We start from the raw sequence: 19300 nt of genomic DNA, 5'->3' as shown, positions 1-19300 counted from the left end.
GTCAATGGATTCACGAATTGGCTTGATGAAGCAAAGCGCGAAATGTATAGTAGGTGTTTCTCAAGCAAATCACTGTAAGATATATATGAGATAACTCACACGATTTGATGTTCACAGAAAGATCAAATAATTACCATAGAATGAATTGAGTTGCTAAATTATTCAAAATCTTTCAATCACTTTATCCAATAAATACTAATAGTCTCTTAAATATTTTTCATAGATGTTCCAACATTTGATTCAGAAGAAAAGAAAAGATGACCAAATGAAGAAGAATCTAATATCAAAAATTTTAAGGCATGTCCAAAGCTATGCTCTAAGGAGCCTCTTCAAAAAAAAAAAAGGAACACCAGATATAAGTGCTATAAAAAGGTCTATTAATTGATTAAGCAACCATTTTTGTGGCTAAGGGGATATCACAAAAATGATATCAAAAATTGAGTCACAAAATTTGGAGGTGGTGGTGGTGGAATTAGTCTGTATTGAGAATAATATATATAAAGAATAATTTTAAATTTATATAATTTAATGGCAAAGATTGATGATGGATAATTGATTTAAATTTATATAATCGATTGATGATGGATAAGAGAAGATTGGTGACGGCCAATTGACGGTGACGAGAAATATTCAATGAAGGCTTACCACTGGTCAACGGCGACGGCTTGATTTGCATCGACGACGGCTTGATTTATGTTGGCGATGACTTGATTTGTTTGATTTTGGGGCTGATTTGTGTTGGCAAAATTGCATTGACACCGCGAACCCAGTATCAAAATAAATCTGCACCTAATCTCCTCTCTCGACCCAATCGGAATCGTCCCCCCTCTCTCTCTCATAGAACCAGTCTCTTAGCCGTGAACCAAGCTGGCACATCGTGCAACATCAATGCTGCCGTCGAGCAAGAATGTTGGTATGGTTGTTTCACTGGAATGAACAGCGGTACTGGTGGTGGTGGCTATAGGGGTGGGAATGGAGTGGGGGTGAGGATAGTGGTGATAACGCACAGATTATGGTTACGGCCGAAATACACAGTGATGGTTGTGGGTTCGGAGATGGAAGCGGTGGTTTAGGGTGAGGATGAAAAAAATGAAAAATAAAAATCAAATATAAATATAAAATGACTTTATTTATTCCTCTATATGGAAAAGGAAGGGTAAACATGTCATTTGAATAGTCAAACTAAAGTCAAATGAGGGTAAACATGTAATTTTAATCATTAAAGAAACAATTTAGTGGGTCAAACTAAAGTCAAAGGGTAAGAATATCTTTTTACATGTAAAAAGTGGTTTGACACACCTGTCAACTACTTTTGAGGTGTGAGTGAAAAATGAAGGAAACGTTTATTATATGAGTGATAGTTATTTTCGAAAGATGTTTGAAACTGATATTTGGCCAAACCTTAGGGAGTGTCAGTGAAATTATCCCTATATATTATACCATATTCATATATATATATATATATTATAATTGTAAATTTGTAAAGTATATTATTCCAAATTCATATATATATATATATATTGTAATAGTTATGATTATATATATATATATAAAAGTTAAAAGATTTTTTTAAAAAGTAAGTGGGCCCCACCAACAAATTAAACATCACAAAAGGCCATGAAGCCATTACATAGACCCAATTGTTTTCTCTCTCTCTCTCTGCTGCATCTATTATTCCTCTTGGTAGTTTCTCTTTTTTCTTTCTTTTTGCAATTTCAAGCTTTGATCTAGCTTTACTCCTTTGGATTTTGGTAGAACCTTGTGAAGCAAAGTTGGAGAGCTTGTCGAGGCTTTCAATTTGATAGGAGCCAAACATCATTTGGCCACGCCTAGGGATTCCAAAATTAGGGCTTGGATTTGGGGATTTTGGGGGGTTTTCACTTCCATTGAGGTAGGGGTGTTCTAATCTACAACTTTTTGGTTTTTTTTTTTGTGAATTTTCCCCTTAAATTTGATCATAAGCATGCTAATTTTGATTACCTAGTTTGTGGTTGTTGTAATTATGATTAATCAAAATGATAAGTGTGTTCTATGTGTTATTGAATTCATATATATGACTAGATTCATTACGGTGGATGAACATGCCTAGTGTTGACATATTGTATGCCCCATGATTATTTATTTATTTATTTATTGCTTTGAAAAGAAAAAAAAAATTGATGCTATGGTTATAAATAAATATATAAATGAAATAAATGAATATTTAGAAATTCTTGTTAATTTGTGATGATGATGCAAATGGAATGTGTGAAAGCCTTTAGTTGAATTGATGATTAGAAGCACGAAACATTCATGCATCCATCGAGAAGAGAAAAGGGAAAAATGTTTTCAAAACAAAGGAAATAAATTTTTGGAAAAGTATTTCTAAAAGTGTTTGCGAAAACGGGATGCCTAGGAGGCGCCTAGTGGTCAATAATGTTGGTGTAGTCTAGAAAGGAATGTAGTTGAGTTAACTAGGCCGGATGTGACGCCTTGGAGGTGCCTTGTGGTCGTGGATAGTTAACCAACCTTCATTTCATAACGCCATGGAGGTGCCTTGGGTCGGACTATACTAACGGATTGGTTGTTGAAATAGAATTGTTTCGGAAATGGTGAGTGACATTTGCATAACATTGCACTTCATGACTTTGTGGTAAACTTGTGATTGATTGATATTGTTACATACTTGTTATTGTGGTTGAGAATGTGTGTTTCCCTATGGCATGATCCCGTTCACTTTTTTATCTATTCATGGTATGTGTGACGGCCCAAGTTTTTTAACCCGGTCCGTCAGTCATGACCCGAAAGTTAATCCGATAAATGGATCCGAAATGCGGAAGCAAATGATGAAACAAGATCTTAAGAGATAGGAATCACTCCTAAGACACAAATGTGACCTTTCACGAGATCACGAGACCTAAAGAGAGCAAAAGCGGAAACAAAGGTCAAAAAGAATAAAATCCGTTATCAAAGGGGTAAAATGATCAATTCACAATTAAAAAGAGAAACTTGACTCTAAACAAGTCAAACAAGGTAAATACAACCTAATCTAATCATTTCGAGGCATTTCAAGAGGTTTTATGAACTTTGCATAAGAATCCCTCAAATTGCCTATCCCAGTTGAAGTAAAAACTGACACTACTTCACTAAAATATGAATATCTCTCACTATGATTGGAATCTGAGAATATCATAGGTACCATTGGAAAACTAACTCAAAATCCTTGAGTTTAGACTCAAGAATCACCCCATTTGGATAAGAGATGAAAGAGTTATGAACCTTCGAAGATAAACCATCAGAACTGAGTTGAAATCTGGAAGTGCTGATGAACAAAGGCTATTTCGGTCGACCGACTTAGAGTTTCGGTTGACTGAAACTGGTCACGAAAATAATCGGTCGACCGACTTAAAGTTTCGGTCGACTGGAACTCACAGAATGTTTTGTGAAGGTAAGATTTTTACTGTTCATTTGGGTTCAATAGGGTTCGGTCGACCGACTTGGTGTTTCGGTCGACCGAAGCTGGTCATAAGAGGAATCGGTCGACCGACTTAGAGTTTCGGTCGACCGAAACTCCTCAAACTACTGCTCTAAGGCCTGTTATGAGTCCAAGGTGCTAAGGCTCAACTTATACTTTGAGTCCTTTGATGAAATGGTTCAAAATGAATGCTGAAAACTAAATTTTCAATGAGATTTGAGGGTGGGAACATGTCAACAAATGTAACATGAACATGCGAATGTAAAACAATGGCCCATGGCCTCATACATATCAATTACAAGATTTTCATACGTCAAACCTCCAAAATTAGTTTAAATACATTTTGAAGTAAAAGTTTGATGTCAAAAGAGTATAGATACAAAAGTAATCATGCTTGGTCCTTAGTCTCCATACATACATGTTTATAACGTCAAAAGTGAATACTTAAGTATCATTACATGTCAAGAAAGCTATATAAGCCCCAAAAGTACCATACACCTATGGTATACAAAATATGACATCAAAAAGAAAAGCATGCTAACACTTGCATGTCAGTACACAAAAATACTTCAAATAGCTCATTAGCCTCTAAGGATGATGAGCATCCAAGAACATGGTCTCCTTACCTAAAAAACAACCCAAACCACTAGGGTGACTAATCAAGTTACTCGTAGGAGAAGCATATGCGTATACCCTAAAGTTTTAATATCATTGTAAGATCAACATAGACGAATACAATGGAGCATTCCACTTAACGTCTATGTTCAAGGCATTCTAAGGGATCATCTTAAGCTAACTTAGATGAATCTAGCAACACAATATCAAAAAGGGATGTACTTAGCAACATTAAATCGCATGAAACAAAAATTGCAAGTTACAATTTAACTATTGATTGTTAACTTAGAATTGAATGCGAAATCAAAAGTGGAATCCATGGATACCTAAGCTCAGAATTCTGCCGAGACCTCAACGGTTATTTCGGGCATTAACCTGCAGGGAAGTGCGCATTATCTTAATTGGGGAGAACTCATACCTCCCACAATAGAGCCAAACCCTAGCCATGTTACTAGTAACCATGTCCCAAAAGAATCCAATATATATCAAGTTCAAAACTTATATATAAATAAATAAGGCATATCAACCACCTTACAAGCACAAGTACTTTGAAACCACACAAACCATGTCTTATGGTTCCAAGTCTTTAACATAATGAGATATGCAAAACAATGCCACTAACTTATCAATTTGAATTATGCCTCAACAACAAGCTATATATACTAAATCTTAGCATTTTAGTAATAAGCTTCTAAAACAATCATGATTACCAATAGTAATCTACTAGAATGTAGGATTAGCATCACAATAGTATAGTAATTCAAGTCAATAAGGATTCTATACAATATCATCAATCTTACTCAAGATATATACACAACATACATGCTTAATCAATGAAATCCTATGTCGATCATAAGGATTTTCCTATAGTATGCAATACCACAATTCTAAAAGCATGTATACAATATATATTAAACACCAAATGATTTCAAAACACTTAGAATATAAACGTACTACCACCCCTACCTCAATAGAGAATTGAATCTCTATAATCCAAACAAGCACGCTCAAAACAAGTTTAGGGTTAATAAAGAGGAGAGCGAGGGGAAGCTTTTGTGTTCCAAGGTTCTAAGTCTAGGCTGAATGGAAAGAAGCCAAAAATGAAGTCAAAGCTATGAACCAAGCTTTTCTCCAATGGTGGCTAGGTTAGGGTTCATGAAGATAAGTGAAATGAAAATGGTAAAGTGCAAAATGGTGAGTAAGGGTTAGAAATCCTCCACTCACTATGTGCTTTTACACTACCTTTCTCTCACACACAATGCAAGGCTAAATGGTGAACCTACACTTGTCACTAATCCAAGGTTCCTTCCTAGGCTCAATCTCAAGCCTACACTTGTCAATAATCAAAGCCAACATGTGCACCAATCCAAGGTCAACAAGTTAGTGAATCTTCACCCTCCAAATGTGAAAAGATCATGCATCCAAGTCATTTCACCCCTTTGCCAACAAGTGGCACCATGTGAATGTGACACTTGTCACATTTTCCAAAAATTGCAAAAAGGTCTTCTTTCAAAATATCTTACAAATTAAATTGCAAAATGGCCCCCAAGACGAAAAATAATCACTTTATGTAATTACACAAAAACCCCAAAAGTAATGACTAATTACACTAAAGTATGCATTCATGCCCTTTATGAAAAAAAACAACTAGGATGTATTTTCTACAAAAGTAAAAATACAAATGTCATGGAAATCAAATATTATGAATGCATGCAAAACCGGAATCAAATCCGAGCACAACAAGTGAGGTTATGCAAGGAAAAATGATAAACGGGAAAAAGATGAAAAAGGGAAAAGACAAAAAAAGAAAATCATGCATACAGAATTTTGAAGCAACTCAAAACAGATTAATTCAATGGAATTACATACCGATTAAACATGCATAAAAGATGTATTTAAGCTTTAGTTTAATCCCTGGAGTCTACCTAAGCATGCATAGAACACAGATTAAAGGGAAAGAGTAGAATAGAGACTTGTCTTGAGTTTTAGTTTTTGAAACTCTAATCCACCGTCTCTGAATTTTCCGACGAAATCCCCCACTGATGTTTCACCTCTGTTGCTCTTGGTTTCACCTACGAATAACCTCTCCATCCTCCTCCTTGGTCTAACCTTAGTCTAGACCAAAACCTAGCATTCTTCTCCTATATCTCTCTGTATTGCTCTGTATCTCACCGTCTCTAATTTTTCAGAATTACGCTAATGATTTCTAAAACCCTAACCACCGTAATAACTATATTTATAGGCTTAAAAGCCTAAACCCTAATCCTTGTTTAATTAGAGCCAGAGCCCTAATTTAAAATCCTAGTCGGCCTATAGAATAACCTAGGTTATAATATACTCGGTTGCATAAATGTAACTTAACTTTAATAACCTAATTTTAACATTACAATACTTATATGAATTTAAACTTATTACAACAGTGAAATACAAATAATAAAAAAAATAATACAATTAACACACAATAAATAAACAATGTAAATAAGTCAAATAATGCATATAAAAACAATTAAGTCAATTTAATTCAAAAATCAATTAATAAATGCAAATAAATAATTAAACAACCAAAATTAGCAATAAACGCAAATAAATAATTAAACAACTAAAATTAACAATTAACCAATTAAAAAGACAACAAAATAAAAATTAAAATGCCGAGACTATCCTTTTTTAAAATTAGGGGTATTACGCGTTTCCTTCTTCTTATAGCGTCATGCCACCACGAAGGGATCCCGGGGAAAGTTCTAGCTCCAATCCCGTGGAAAGGGATCAAGAGCAAGTTAAGGAAGATATCTTGTTGCGTGATTTGGTCCCACCAAAAAGGAGATGTGCAGGGGGGACCGTTGATCCACCTTTCCAGATAAATGAGGAACAATTGTAGTTGGCTGTTCAGGCAGCTCTTTTCAAAGCATTTCGACCGGCAGGTGCGTCATCATCACAGTTTGTGCCACCACCGACACCACCACCACCACCACTTCCAAAGACAAATGAGTTGAATGATACTCTTTATCACATTACAAAGTTTTTGAAATTGATGTCAACTCTGTTTAAGGGCAGCCCAGATCTGCTTGTTGCGGATAGCTTCATGGATAGGGTGGAGAATCATATTAATGCAATGAATTTGGCAATGGACAAGTTGAAGATCATATTGGTGACTTACAATTTTATTGGTGATGCTGAGATATGGTGGAAGACCGGTTCACACACACACAATTTGGATACTATGACATATAATACTTTTAAGAAATTGTACTATGCGAAGTACTTTCTGGCGCCTAAGCGGAGGGAACTAAAGAAGGAGTTTGATGGGTTGAAGCAAGGAAACATGATAGTTATAGAGTACGAGAACAAGTTTACATCGCTTTTGAGGTTTGCACCGGGGATTGCTAATGATAAAGAAGGAAAGATAAAGAAATTTATTAATGGCCTTGATCTTACCATTAGGCCAATTGTAGCTGCCTTAGAACCAATAGAGTATGCAAAAGCAGTGCGAAAGGCCTTAGTGGTTGAGACTGATAGCAAAGACAACAAGGCTATCAGGGAGTTCTACAAGCACAACAGGGGTATGGGTGCTTTCTTCGAGGGTCAATCAAGTAAGAAGCAGAAGCATGAGCAGTCAGGGTTCAGAGGATAGCAGTCAGTTAGATCCGCACCCACAACTTTAGTGTCCATGGGGTCTCCTAGTCCGAATGTTACTTGTTTCAGATGTGGATAGCTAGGACATTACAAGTTCCAATGCACTCAGGCTCAGGTAGCTCAAGTGATTTGTTTCAAGTTTGGGCAGTCAGTGTATCACAAATCTCAGTGTACTCAGATTCAGATAGTATCTGGTGGATGTTTCGAGTGTGGCCAGCAGGGCCATGGGTGAAAGATTGTCCATAGCGGGGTAGTGGTTTGGGCAGAGGTGGAGGTTCACAGTAGAGACAGATGCAGTCTGCCACAGTTCAGTCAGGGTTTCAACCGCCACCACCACCTCAGCCAGCTATGTCAGCCCAGAGTTCTCGACCGGGTAAGGGAGCTTCTTCGAGTGCCCCCACTCAGCAGTCTGTTTATCAGGCAGGTGGTTCTCAGGGGCAGAGGAACCAGGGTCGCGTGTTTGTACTCACTCCAGCCGAGCCATTATCCAGTCCTTTAGTTGTCAGGGGTATGTTTCTTGTGTCCCATTTTTGGGCTTATGTACTGTTTGATTCTGGTGCTTCCTATTCATTCATTGCTTCATCATTTGCACGGGCATCAATCAGTTAGACAGACCGCTTTATGTTGACAAGCTTATCGGGGGTTCAGTTGCTCTTAGTAGAGTTTGTAAGAGTTATTCCATCACGATTGCCGAACGTGTTCTTAAGTTCGATCTCATCCTTCTTGAGATGACGAGATTTGACGTCATTCTTGGGATGGACTGGTTGTCATCTTTTAGAGCTGTCATTGATTGTTTCAGGGGTAGAGTTTCAGTGTGTACCCCAGATAGGGATTGTTTCTGTTTTGTGGGAGATCGGTATGATCCTCTCACTCATTCATTCTATGGTGTTAGGAGTTAGGAGAGGCAGACGTTCTTCTTGGCTAGCCTTTTTGCCGATGATGATGTGGAGTTTTGTGGGGTTGATTATCCAGCGGTTGTGCGCGATTTTCTGGATGTGTTTCCGGAGGACTTGATTGAGTTGCCTCCACACCGAGATGTGGAATTTGCTATTGATTTGATGCCTGGTACCGCGCCAATCTCTATGGCACAGTATCGTATGACACCAATTGAATTAGAAGAATTGAAGAAACAGCTTAACGAATTGAGGATGAAAGGTTTCATCCAACCGAGTGTGTCACCGTGGGGTGCACCGGTCTTGTTCGCTAAAAAGAAAGATGGTTCTTTGAGGTTGTGTATTGATTACCGAAAGTTGAATCATGCCACCATCCAAAACAAGTATCCTTTGCCAATGATAGATAATTTGTTTGATCAGTTGAGGGGAGCCAGTTATTTTTCGAAGATTGACTTGAGGTCAGGATATTCTAAAGACTGCTTTCCGTACGCGGTATGAATATTATGAGTTTCTTGTCATGCCTTTTGGTCTGACTAACGCACCAGCTGTATTCATGGAACTAATGAACCGCGTCGTCTACCATTATTTGGATCAATTTGTGGTAGTTTTTGTGGATGATATTCTTGTGTATTCACGGACCTGGGAGGAGCACGAGGTCCATTTGAGTATAGTGTTGCAGATTCTACGGGAGCATCGTTTGTACGCCAAGTATGAAAAGTGTGAGTTTTGGCTACAAGAGGTGAAATTTTTAGGACATGTTGTCTTGGAAGGTGGGGTTTCAGTTGATCCTTCAAAGATATAGGTAGTTTTAACTTGGGAGCAACCTAAGAATGTCTTTAAGATCCGGAGTTTCCTTGGCCTAGTGGGTTATTATTGGAGATTTGTGAAGGATTTTTCTTATTTGGCAGCTCCTATGACCAGATTAACCCGGAAAGGGATCAAGTTTGCATGGAATGAGGCCTGTGAGTCATCCTTTTAAGAGTTAAAAACAAGATTGACTACGGCTCCAGTGTTGGTGATACCCGAGCCTGGCTTGGGTTATGTGATCTATTGTGACGCCTCACGTGATGGTTTGGGTTGTGTACTGATGCAGGATGGTAGAGCAGTGGCTTATGGGTCTTGATAGTTGAAAACTCACGAGCTTAACTACCCTACTCATGACTTGGAGCTAGCGGCAGTCGTGTTTGCCTTGAAGTGTTGAAGACACTATTTGTATGGTGAAAGATTTGAGGTGTTCTTGGACCACAAGAGTCTTAAGTACCTTTTCTCCCAAAAGGACTTGAACAATAGATAGAGGCAATGGGTTGAATTCTTAGAAGACTATAACTTTGATTTGCAGTATAATCCTGGCAAGGCAAATGTGGTAGCTGATGCTTTAAGCTGAAAATCTCATGGGACTTTGGCTAGTTTAGCTATTCGAAAGTGGAAGATGCTTGAAGATTTGGCTGAAATGGGATTATACGCTTTGATGATGATGATAATGGAAGTGAGTCAGCATTCTTGTTTAGTCTCGTGGCTCAGCCTACTCTTGTCAGACGGGTGATTGAGTCACAGAGATAGGATTCGGATTTGGATGTCATTTACATTTTGATCTCCAGTGGTGAGACCGTGAATGATTGGACCTTACATGCAGATAGAGGTCTACGGTGTAACGACCCTAAATGATGCCAAAATTTTAAAAAAAATTTGGCATGACCTCCGCTAAAAATCGTCCTACAATAACCTGTTTAAATGCATTTTTAATCTGTCCTAACACAATAAACATATAATACATTCCATGGTGGTACAACCACATACTATATCATCCAAGTATCATAATTACAGTCTCAAAATACAAGATTAATATCGAATGTCCATGCTTTACAAGCCTATAGGTATAATTAAAATATTATAAGTTCATAAGTCATCGTACAAAATATATTATGCTTAGTCTTACAAAATAGTGAAACCCAAATACAAAAATAACCAAATAAGCTCCTAATCCATACTAAGTCTGTGGTAGAATGTCATCCGCCACTTCTTTCCCGTTTCTTGAAAAAAATGTTAAATAATAGGGTGAGCAAAATTGCTCAGTAGGTGGTGCCTAAGACACACCTCTTGTGTCCCAGTGAATCCAAACAAAGAATAAGACAATAGGAATTCGGGGTCATGCAAAGCCGGGAAAAACACAATATCACTTCTAAGTTCAAAGCAAATAAATCTCGTGCCATGAATGCAATGTTATGCATGTCACTCCCCATTTTCAGAAAAACATCATCACTTCACAAACTGTTAATATAACCTGCCTTTTGGTGACTCCGCAGCGACACGAGAGAAGGATTGACTACTGTCCCTGACCTTTGGTACCTCCGCAGTGTCATTTGGGGCCCAGATAGCTCAACCACGCTAGGGCAATCTCCCTAGTTCCCTCTAGGCTATATTAACACACCGGCCCTTTGGTGACTTTGCGGCGACTAGGTTTTTCTCAAAAACCATTTCATCAAATTCTCCCCAAAATCCCCTTTTAATTTCATTTCAAAAGACTTTCCCTTTTCTTTCATGCCCAATGCTTGTGTGCATATATGGAAATGGAGAGAATTTTTAACACACAATTAACATGCTTTCACATAAAATTTCTAACAAATTATTAAGCATTATTGGCATGGAAAACTAACACATTAAGCATGTTTTTATTTTATTTTATTTTATTTTACTTTATCATTATTTTAATTATTATTATTATTATTATTGTTATTATTATTATTATTATTATTATTATTATTATTTTTCATACAATTCACTTAACTACACATTATAATTCAATTAAATACACCTTCTCACATATTTCATATACAATCAAGGCACTTTAAGGAACAATTATCACAATTTAGCATGCTAGAATACTAATAGGATACTAATCAAGAGAAATTAATTCACAAAGGCATAATCATCACAATTTAGCATGCTAGGACACTAATAAAGAATAATTAATTCACAAAGGAACAAGATTGTAAGAATTAGAGACTCCTACCTCACTTTTAACCAAAACCCCCAATTTCTTCACCTCAAACCCTAGGATTTCGAATCTCATATAGTGCACAAATCAAGGAATTGCTCGTATCAACGTGTTGATCTCGTCATGGGCTTCGAATAGCCGTAAACGGCTCTTAAAAACACCAAGAAATGAGGAAGAAATCAAGAGTGGAAGCTTGTGTGATAAAAGAAAAGAAAAAGAAAAACAAAGAAGGAGAGGAAGCTGCGAGAGAAATGAGAGATAAGAAAAATGGGTCTGCATCCCATTAACCACATGTGCCTTAAAATAAGGTGGGCCCCACAGCTAACATAAAAAAAAATCTTTTAACATATATATATAAGATACAGACATTACATTCTTCCCAACTTTAAAAGATTTCGACCCTAAAATCAAGCCATACCTGAGGGAGAAAACAACTCTAGATACTTGGAGCGAACCTCCTGTTCAAGTTCCTAAGTAGCCTCCTCGACTCTGTGGTGTCTCCAAAGAACTTTTACCATTGGTATCGTCTTGTAACTCAACACCTTCTACTATGTGTCAAGGATCTGAACTGGTCCCTCTTCATAGGAAACATCCTCATCAATGTCCACATCAACCCAACTCAAAATATGAGATGGATCCGGCTCATACTTTTGTAGCATCGATACATGGAAAACATTGTGGACCCTGTCCAACTGTGATGGTAAAACAAGTCTGTAGGCAACCTCTCAAACACGGTCCAAAATCTCAAAAGGTCCTATAAATCGTGGCGACAACTTGCCAATCTTCTCGAATCTCATCAAACCCTTCTGTGGAGAAACCCGAAGAAAAACGTGGTTTCTCACCTTAAAGGATAACTGTTGTCTCCGCTTATCCGCATAACTCTTCTGTCGGCTCTGAGCTGTAAGGAACCTCTGTCTGATCAGCTTAATCTTCTCGGTAGTCTCGAGTACTATGTCAGGTCCTAAGGTAGCTGTCTCACTCACCTCAGTCCAACAAACAGGTGACCTACAAAGTTTACCATACAACACCTCAAATGGAGCCATCTGAATGCTCGCTTGATAACTGCTGTTGTAAGCAAACTTAATAAGCGGAAGGTGATCCTCCCAACTACCTCCCAGATCAAGCACATATGCCCGAAGCATATCTTCCAAGATCTGGATAATACTCTTCGACTTGCCATCTGTCTGTGGATAAAATACTGTATTAAGATGCAAAACTGAACCAAACGCTGCTTGAAGTCCTTCCTAGAACTTCGAAGTGAATTTGACATCCCTATCTGAGACAATGGTTACTGGAACTCCATGTAACCTTGTAATCTCTTTCACATAAAGTTAACCAAGCTTCTCTGTATCATCTGTTGCCTTAATAGGCAAAAAGTGAGCCGTCTTGGTCAACCTGTCAATGATGACCCATACGGCTTCATTGCCCCTCCGTGCTCTTGGAAGACCTGTCACAAAATCCATAGGAATATGTTCCCATTTCTACTGCGTTACAAGTAATGGTTGCAACAAACCAGCCGGTCTCTGACGCTCGGCCTTCACCTACTGACAGGTAAGGCACTTAGCCACAAACTGAGCAACATCTTTCTTCATCCCGTTGCAGCAATACTGACGTCTCAAATTGTGATACATTTTGGTACCACCTGGATGAACGGGAGGTGTGAAACTTCCGTAAGACGTCCTTACGACAAACCATGGGAACCACTAATAAACCTATGTACCGTAGACCCCCATCTGCATGCAAGGTCCAATCTTTCACTGTCTCACCACCAGAGATTAAGGCGTGAATGGCATCAAAATCAGGGTCCTGTCTCTGTGACTCAATCGCTCGTACAACAAGAGTAGGCTGAGCCACAAGACTAAACAAGAATACTGGCTCACTGTCAACATCGTCATCAAAATAATACAATCCCATCTCTGCCAAATCCTTAAGCATCTTCCACTTTCGAATAGCTAAACAGGCCAGAGTCCTACGAGATTTTCGGCTTAAGGCATCTGTTACCACATTTGCCATGCCCGGATGATACTGCAAGTCAAAATTGTAGTCCTCCAAGAACTCAACCCATCTTCTCTGTCTGTTGTTCAAATCCTTTTGGGACAAAAGGTACTTAAGACTTTTATGATCCGAGTACACCTCGAATCTCTCACCATACAAGTAATGTCTCCAACACTTCAAGGCAAATATAACTGTCGCTAACTCCAAATCATGAGTAGGGTAGTTAAGCTCGTGAGTCTTCAACTGTCGAGACCCATAATCCACTACTCTATCATCCTGCATCAGCACACATCCAAAACCATCATGTGAAGCATCACAATAAATCATATTACCCAAGCCACGCTCAGGTATCACCAACATTGGATTTGCAGTCAATTTTGTCTTCAACTCCTGAAACGATGACTCACAGGCTTCATTCCAGACAAACTTGATCCCTTTCTGGGTTAAACGGGTCATAGGGGCTGCCAAACGGGAGAAATCCTTCATAAATCTCCGATAGTAACCCGCTAGGCCAAGGAAACTCCGGATCTCAAAAACATTCTTGGGTTGCTCCCAATTCAAAACTGCTTCAACCTTTGATAGATCTACTAACACTCCACCTTCTGAATCAACATGCCCCAAAAATTTCACTTCCTGTAGCCAAAATTCACATTTCTCATATTTGGCATACAATTGGTGCTCCTGCAAAATCTGTAAAACAATACTCAAATGGGCCTCGTGCTCCTCCCGAGATCGTGAATACATGAGAATATCATCCACGAAAACTACCACAAACTGGTCCAAGTAATCGTGAAAGACACGGTTCATCAAGTCCATGAATGTCGCTGGCGCATTAGTCAAGCCAAAAGACATAACAAGGAACTCATAGTGTCCATACCGTGTACGGAACGCTGTCTTTGGGATATCCTCATCCCTAACTCGTAACTGATAGTAGCCTGACCTCAAGTCAATCTTTGAAAAACAACTGGCTCCTTTCAACTGATCAAACAAATCATCTATCCTTGGTAAATGATACTTATTCCTGATGGTGGCACGATTCAACTTTCGGTAATCAATGCACAACCTCAAAGAACCATCTTTCTTCTTAGCAAACAAGATCACTGTGCCCCACGGTGACACACTCGGTCGGATGAAACCTTTCATCCTCAAATCATCAAGTTGCTTCTTTAATTCTTCCAATTCAACTGGTGCCATATGATATGGTGCCATAGAAATCAGTGCGGTACTTGGCATTAACTCAATAGTAAACTTCACTTCTTGATATGGAGGCAACTCTGTCAAATCCTCTGGAAACACATCCAGAAAATCATGAACAACTACAGGATAATCTTCTTCCACAACATCATCTTCCACGGCTATAAGGCTAGCCAAGAAGTAATCACCACGACTCCGTCCACGAACTCCATAAAATGATGAAATGTGGAAATCACTCCGATCTCCCACGAAAAAGAAACAGTCTCCCTCGGGAGTGCAAACTGTAACCTTTCCTCTTTAACAGTTGATTGTAGCATGAAATGAAGCTAACCAATCCATCCTGAGAATGACATCAAAGCTAGTCATATCAAGGAGGATAAGGTCAAACACAAAAGTCCGCCCGGCTATCACAATGGAACAATCCCGCACAACTCGGCTCAGTGACACTGAAACCCTAACTAGTGTATCAACACACAATGCCCGATCTATGAAACTAACTTCTAATCCCGATGCAAGTGCAAATGATGATGAAATAAAAGAATGAGATGTATCAGAGTTAAACAAAACATGGGCCCAAGAACCAAACACTGGAAATACACCTCGGAGAACTGAAGATCCAGGAGAAGTATCAGTCGGTGCAAGTGCAAAAACACGTCCCTGTGGTACCTGAGAACTGCCAACCTGAACACCTGACTGATGCACTGACATAGTAGGAGTATCCCTCCTAGCTGGTCGTGAACCCTGAGAAGACATGGCAGGCTGTGGTGGTGGCAGTGGTCTAAAACCTGATTGAACCGTAGCCGACTGTGAGGGCCTCTGCTGTGACCCACTGCCACTAGTGGTACCTGCTCCCTGACCCGGATAGTCTCGAATCGAGTGGCCCTGCTGGCCACACTCATGACAAACCCTCGGAGCTGAAGAAACTGAAGACGATCTCATGGGACAATTGGACTTGTAATGTCCAGGCTGTTGGCACTGATAGCAAACAACTGCACTCCTATCAGATCTAGCTGGCATAGGAATGGTAGGAGCGGATTATGCAGACTGCTGCCCCTGAAACTAAAATGAACCACCCCTGTTCCTTTTCCCTGAAGGTCCCTCTGCAGTTGGTCCTACATTCCTCTTTTGTCTCCACTGTTCCCTTCTTGTATCTTTATCTTTGGCCTCAGCTTCTAGCATCAATGCTCTTTCCACTACCTCAGAATAAACCTTGATGCCCTATGCTATTAACAACGGCCTCATTTTATAGTCAAGTCCGAAGATAAATTTCCGAACCTTATTAATTTCATTACTCACCATCTCTGGAGCAAAGCGGGAAAGAGACGTGAACTTGTTCTCATATTCTGTCACTGACATATTGCCTTGGATAAGGCCAATAAACTGATTCTTTAACTCCCACCTATTGGAGACAGGGAAATACTTCTTATAGAACAACTCCTTGAATCTATCCCAACTCGTCTCTTTAATGTTATATTGATTTGTGATCAATTTCCACCAAAACTTGGCATCCTTTGTGAACTTGTAAGTGGCTAGGATGATTTTCAAGTGATCCTCTGTTACATCCATAGAAGTCAATTGAGTTTCAACTTGCTCCATGTAATCATCCGCTACTATAGGATTTGCACTACCTTCAAACATTACCGGCATCAACTGAGAAAACCCTTTAATAATCTTGAGATGCTTCTGTGCTGGCGTCTTCTCCACTTGCATTACAGGTTGTGGTATCATCTGTGGCTGAGTAGCAATGGTGGCCCTCAAGGCCTTCTGCAACAAGCGATTCAGTACTAGTTCTGCCAGACTTTCACTCTTTTTAACGGGTGCTTCCACATTATCCCTCCTTGTAAGAACAACTCTTGGGGCAATTAAATCCGGAAGAAGTGTGTCCTTATCAACTGGCTCCGCCGGATTGGAGCTCGAGCTCTCGCTAACATCACCCCTTGTTGGCCTAGGGCCAACTTTCCTTAGTTCTTCACGCCATGACATCGTTCTATAAAACAAAAAAAATGGTTCAATAACGATAACACTAAGGCCCAACCGTGAACAACTCAACATAAAAGGATGTTATACTAACACTTAGTATGCAAGACTATGCAATGAACACATTAATATAAACATATAAGCACGTAAGCATGTAAACAAGTAAACAGTTAAGCATACTTTTGCACATAGCAAAATACTTTAATAATTAATCACATAAACTATGCAAATGACTTCCCACGCAACCCCTATGTAGGCCTCTACTCGTCGTCCTAATGGTTTTCGAACCAAGGCTCTAATACCAAATTTGTAGCGACCTTAAATGATGCCAAAATTTAAAAAAAATTTCGGCATGACTTCCGCTAAAAATCGTCCTACAACAACCTGTTTAAATGTATTTTTAACCTGTCCCAACACAACTCGGGCGGGCCCAGCCCGAAATTTTGTGGGCTTGGGTAATGTGTTTTTAGTTTTGGTTTGGGCCTGGGCTGTATATTTTGAGCCCGAATTCAATTTTGTTTGGGCTTGGGTTGATATTGATGAAGCCCGAAGCCCAACCCGAGCCTAAAAATATTATATATATTTATAACAATAGTTAGATCACAAGATTATGGTAGCCAAATTGGTAGTGTTCTTAAGATTTATACTAAAAATTTCATGTTCAAGTCCTGGGTGTAGCATAAATTGATTTATTTTTTACACACAAATTCTTCTGAGGCGGGTTTGGTGCGGGCTCGGGCTAAACTAATTATGTATGGATTGGGCTTGGGCATTTCAGCTCGGGCTTAAGACGGGCTCGGGCTGGGCTTGGGCAGAAGATTTTCTATATGGGCCTAGCCCGAGATGAGTGCCAAGCCCACCCAACCCGCCCGAGTTGCAGCCCTACATATAATATATTCCATGGTGGTACAATCACATACTATATCATTCAGGTATCATAATTACAGTCCTAAAATACAAGATTAATATCGAATGTCCATGCTTTACAATCCCATAGGTATAATTAAAATATTAAAAGTCCATAAGTCATCGTACAAAATACATTATGCTTAGTCTTGCAAAATAGTGAGACCCAAATACAAAAGCAACCATATAAGCTCCTAATCCATACTAAGTGTAATACCCCGATATTTTAAAGGATTTATTAATTAGGATTAATTACTTTTATTTGATTTTGAAATGATTTATTTGATTCAATTGGAATTAATTGCTTTTATTTTATTTTTAAATGATTTGTTTTATTTAATGAAGTGTTATGGTCAATTGTCTTATTTTTATTAAATTATGTTTCGTGATTATATTTGATGAATTGATGTGTTGGTTGCTTTATGAGAATGTCATGATTGTGTTATTTTAAGTTGCTTATTTGACTACGTATGATTTTTTTTATGCTAGTGTGATTTTATTGTGAATTAATTGTAATTAGTTATTTTAATTTACGTGTTTATTTAATTATTTAAATTAATTGGATTTGGGCTTAAGGAAAGTTGGACCAAAGGATATGGTCTTGGGCTTGAAGGAGGCCTTATTGGGTTAATTAATAAAGGTCTATGGTTATTTAATTATTTAAATGATCATTGTTGTATTAATTATAAAAATATAATTAATTAATAATTGTTATGGAAAGATATATATAGAGATATATATTTATGGATATATATAGGTTTATATGATTTAATTAACTAATGATTAATTATGGAGGATAAATATATATATATATGTGTAATATAATATATGTTTATATATATTATATTATTTAAAGATTTTTATTTCAATTCATAGTCATAGTTGGAATAGGATTTATTTTTTAATATGTATAAAATATACACATAAGGTTTAGGGTTAAAGAGTTTACACATTAGAAAAATAAGAGAGACAGAGAGAAGAGAATGTTGATAAAGAGGAGTCTGGATCGGAGAAAGAGATGCCAGAATTGGAAGAGACAATCAAAGTTTGAAGCGTCGGTTTCGTTTCGAAACATTCAGACAAGTTCTTTTCTAACTCTCCTCTTAGGACCTATAAATTTATCACCTTGAGTATCAAGGTTTTAATTAAATTATAAATTTAAATCATGGTTAGAATGGATTAATAAAAAATATTAAGTTAATTGTATTTTATTAAATCAGGATTAAATCGTAGTATTAAAAGCATGTTTTATTATAATTATGATTATTTTAGAATTGTTGGTTTTTAATTATATATATAGGTTGTATATATTTATAAATTAATTATTATGCTTGATCTATGATCTAATAGGGTTATTTATAGTTTCTGGAATTTCTGGAATTTTTATGGAATTTTCTGCAAATTTTTTGGTATTTTTCTAAATTTTTAAGAATTTATTTGATTTGATTTTCCTTTATTTTGTTGGAAAATTTATATATACATATACTGGTTATATATATGCAATGGAGGTCTGTGTGCCGACGCATGAAACATGGGTTAATAATCAAGTGTGAGCGAGTATAGAAGACGGGGTGCACGCGGATTCTGGGCCACTGATGCATTGAGGTGATGATGAAAATACTCCAGTGTATCACGGGA

This window comes from Cornus florida, unplaced genomic scaffold (genome assembly GCF_030987335.1).
Source record: "Cornus florida cultivar Cherokee Brave unplaced genomic scaffold, ASM3098733v1 CherokeeBrave_3.0.0_Hap2_Chr05, whole genome shotgun sequence".
NCBI classification, from domain to species: domain Eukaryota; kingdom Viridiplantae; phylum Streptophyta; class Magnoliopsida; order Cornales; family Cornaceae; genus Cornus; species Cornus florida.
Note: the sequence above shows the minus strand (reverse complement) of the source record.